Genomic DNA, 4,553 nt, shown 5'->3' with positions numbered 1-4,553 from the left:
TTTAATCCTTTGGATAAATACCTAGTAGTGCTATTGCTGGGTCATAGATAGTTCTATTTTTAACTTTTTGAGGAACCTCCCTACTGTTTTCCAGAATGGCTGCACCAGTTTGCATTCCCACCAGCAGGCAAAAGGGTTCCTCTTTCTCTGCATCCTCACCAACATCTATTGTTGCCTGAGTTGTTAATTTTAGCCACTCTGACAAGTGTAAAGTGGTATCTCATTGAAGTTTTGATTTGTATTTCCCAGATGATGAGTGATGTTGAGCATCTCTTCATGTGTCTGTTAACCACCTGGATGCCTTCTTTGGAAAAGTGTCTATTCATGTCTTTTACCGATTTCTTCACTGGATTGTTTGGGGTTTTGGGTGTTGAGTTTGATAAGTTCTTCATGGATTTTGGATACTAACCCTTTATCTGATATATCATTTGTAAATATATTTTCCCATTCTGTAGGCTGCCTTTTACTTTTGCTGATTGTTTCCTTCACTGTGCAGAAGTTTTCAACTTGATGAGGTCCCAATAGTTCATGTTTGCTTTTGTTTCCCTTGCCTCTGGAGACATGTCAAGTAAAAAGTTGTTGCGGCTGAGGTCAAACCAGGTTGTTGCCTGGTTTCTCCTCTAGGATTTTCATGGTTTCCTGTCTCACATTTAGGTCTTTCATCCATTTTGAGTTAATTTTTGTGTATGGTTTAACAAAGTGGTCCAGGTTCATTTTTCTACATGCCACTGTCCAGTTTTACTCAACACCATTTGCTGAAGAGACTGTCTTTATTCCATTGGATATTCTTTCCTGCTTTGTCAAAGATTAGTTGGCCATGCATTTGTAGGTCCATTTCTGGGTTCTCTATTCTGTTCCATTGACCTAAGCGTCTGTTTTTGTGCCAGTAACATACTGTCTTGATGATTACACCTTTGTAATACAGCTTGAAGTCCAGAATTGTGATGCCTCCAGCTTTGGTTTTCTTTATCAGCATTACTTTGGCTATTCAGGGTCTTTTCTGGTTCCATACAAATTTTAGAATTGTTTTTTCTAGCTCTGTGAAGAATGTTGGTGTTATTTTGATAGGGACTGCTAGAAGAGAGACCTTTTAAATTAAGCAGTTGAGAGTTGTTATCCCACAGCACCGGGACTTTACTACCTGGAAAAGAGATCCTCACCAGAAAAGGACCTAGGGCTGCCAGGGTCTCACAAGGCTGCAGGCATAAAGGGAATTTACTCTAAATGAACGCACCTCACTGGATAGGTCAGCTTTGGCTGAACATAGGAAGGGCCGGAAATGGCACGGGCAGACTTGCAGCCCAGATGCCACTAACCTAGCCTGGGGCTGAAGCCTGGGTTGTATCTGTCCATCCAGGCGGCCAGAGCCAGGAGTGGGGCCAAGGGGGACACATCCCCAAGGCAGCACTTCACATCCATATACTTTTAAAAATGTTTGCATAGGCTCTGCATGGCTCATCTTTGATTTTTATCTTTGTCATCATCTTGAGAAATAGGCCACACACATGTCAGGAATTCTACTCCACAGCTTGGGAAAATAATGCAATCTTATGTGGCACAATGCACTGAGCATCGGCTCTGTGCCCCAGGGTACCCTGAGGTACATAGAGCATAAGGAGCCAGGCTGCTCGGTGCCTATAGGAACTGGAAACCACAGGAGACCCATGGGGTGCAAGGCCAGGGTCTAGGCCCAGAAGGGCATGCCTGTGACCGCCTTCTGATCCCCCTAGACACACAGTTGTGAGCGGGCAAATGACTAAAAGTGTTCTCCAACAACCCAGGCTTTTTTTAGGGGCAAGAGGAAGTACATGTTTTCTTGAAATCTAGCATCCAGGCTTTTAAAAGTCACACAAATTGGGATACAGCAAATGGCGAATTTCCTCACAGGTACAAGTTAACAATGGCCTTGGGGGGGGGGGTGTGGGAATGACCTCTGGTGCCCAGAATTACTCATCTCGGCAGAGGAACCAGAAGGACTTCAGAGTCATGTGTATTCAAAGCTTACTTTCCTCTTTTGGTATTTCGTTGTGAGCGATTTCACTCCCTTCTGACCAGGAAGATCTGAGGCTTCCCCTCACTGAATCAATAGGTTTCTGGGCTTGTAATCTGCTCAAGCTTCCAACATGAAAGATTTGGTTCTCTCCACTCAGAGCTGAGCCTGGAAAACCCAGGGGAGCCACAGGCAAAACAGCGCCAGAAAATGTGTGCTGTGTGGGCAAAGGAGTGCTGGCAGAAGAGGTGTCCAGGCAGCAGGTGGGGAGGGCAGCTGAAATGTGTTCTACGGTTCCCACCCCCTCCTGGGTGCCCTCTCCACTGGCAAGTGCAGGTGCCGAGGGCAGGTGTGGTCAGAAGACCTGGGGGAGCAGGAGGCAGAGGTAGGGCCCTTGTGACCAGAGCCCAGGATAGGCACCAACACTTCTGCAAGGCATCAGCACAACACGGTCAGTAAGTCCAGTGCCAGAGGCCCAGAAAACTAGGCCAATGCTGCACCGCATCAGGCCCCCACGTAGTAACTCCTCTCCTAGCTTTGAGAACACATAGGCCCTTCTTCAAGGAAAGTGGGAAAATTCCTGGGAGAGTGCGCATGTATCCAAAAGGGACAGCACCACCCATCCCACCATCAGGGGGAATTCTGAACAAGGTAAGAACAGTCAGAACTAAAGAACAGTTGGCTGTGCGTGCCATCTGCAGGGTGTATAATTGTGGCTCTCATACAGTATGGATTTTGCTCCCCATTGGGTTGATTATCTGTCAGGTTCTCAAGCCTCCCAAATTGGCCACACTTCATGATTTCTCCGATGCTGGCAGCACCTTCATTGTTCCTTGTGCTTCTGCCCAAGGTCTTTATCTGAGATGCTTTCCACTCTCTAGTCTTGGTCTCCCACCTGTAACCATTCCTCTGAACGGTCACACCTAAGTGTCCACTCCTCCAAGCCCCTCCCACAAGAGGCCAACTCCTCCTTCTCCCATTAGCCTGTATCTCATTGTCATCCCGCTTCCTTCACGTCAGATGAACTCAGACATGGGAAGACACCTTGTGTCTTGCCCTGAACCCGATGTAGTAATGTTTAGAGTGTAGGCCCTCAACAACAAAACATATATGCATGCATTAATGATCTTGGTTCTTACAGCCACACTCTGAGGTGGAAGGCAGGTACTCTTATTCTCATTTACAAATGGACATATAGCTCAAAGTTCATTGCTTTGCTCAGGGTTGAATAGTGAGTAAAAGAAATGTTTTTCAAACTGGACCCAGGATCAATAAGCTTCTAGACCCCAAACTGCACACATAGAGTATCCAGATCTTGGCCTCTCCTACTGTTCCCAGCAGGACAGATGATAGACAGACAGACAGATAGATAGACGATAGACAGATGGCTGATAGGTATTAATGGATACATGCGGGGAGGGGGAGGAGTGGTCAGAGGACACAAATGATAAAAAGCTAATGAGGTAAAACTTTAATAGCTGAATCTAAATAAATGATGACAGCTCAGGGCCTGGAGCCTGCTTGGGATTCTGTGTCTCCCTCTCTCTCTCTGCCCCTCCCCTGCTCGCACTGTGTCTCTCCCTCTCTCTCAAAAATAACCATTAAAAATAATTTTTTAAAAAATTTTAACGTTTATTTATTATTGAGAGACACAGAGAGACAGAGCATGAGCAGGGGAAGGGCGAGAGACAGGGAGACACAGAATCTGAAGCAGGCTCCAGGCTCCGAGCTGTCAGCACAGAGCCCGACTTGGGGCTCAAACCCACGAACCATCAGATCGTGACCTGAGCCGAAGTCTGATGCTCAACTGACTGAGCACCCAGGTGCCCCCAAAATAATTTTTTAAAGGGTGTTCTTTGAACTTTTCTTATTCTAACCTCTGTGTAAGTTTGAAATTATTTTCAAAGGAAAAGTCAAAACCACAACAAAATTATCTGTTTCATTCTTCATTGCTAGCTACCCAGCAACTAGCTGTAATGCTAAAATAATCCATTGGGAAGTTAAAAGCCGACGCGATGCTTCAGGAAGTGCTCATTTCTGTCTCAGGCCTCTGCACCTGCCGGCCCCTCTGGCTTTCACCGCTGGACGCAGGCAGGACCTGCCACCAGGGGGAAATCTGCCCAAATCCAAACGCACTCTGATTTTCCTCTTAATTTCCAGTTGTCCCAACCCACCCCCACCCCTAGCCCCCTCCCCCGGCTTCGAAGGTAGCACACGCACCCTAACTGGGTTTCTGGACACTTTCCTGGGCGTCTTTTCGCTTATTATTTAACAAGGAGGACACAAGTGGGCGCAAACCCATCTCGGTTCACACCTGGAGCCTGTTCCCAAAGGGGATCACTCCCCAGTGGCTCTTCCCCTGACCTCTCCACTTGGGGTCGGGCGGGCACTGCGAGCGTCCGGCCCCCCGCCCCCCTCTCCTCTCCGCTTTCCCCGCGGCTGAAGGCGCGAGGGGGGGCAGGGGGTGGGGCGGTGAGGGGGAGAAGGGGGCGCGGGGCGGGGCCGCGGGCGCGGGGGGCGGAGCCGCGGGGCGCGGGGAGCAGCCCGGGCCGGCGGGGAAGGA

This window comes from Herpailurus yagouaroundi, unplaced genomic scaffold (assembly GCF_014898765.1).
Source record: "Herpailurus yagouaroundi ecotype Mexico unplaced genomic scaffold, PumYag 483, whole genome shotgun sequence".
NCBI lineage: Eukaryota > Metazoa > Chordata > Mammalia > Carnivora > Felidae > Herpailurus > Herpailurus yagouaroundi.
The sequence above is the reverse complement of the archived record's forward strand: the minus strand, read 5'-3'. Positions refer to the sequence as shown.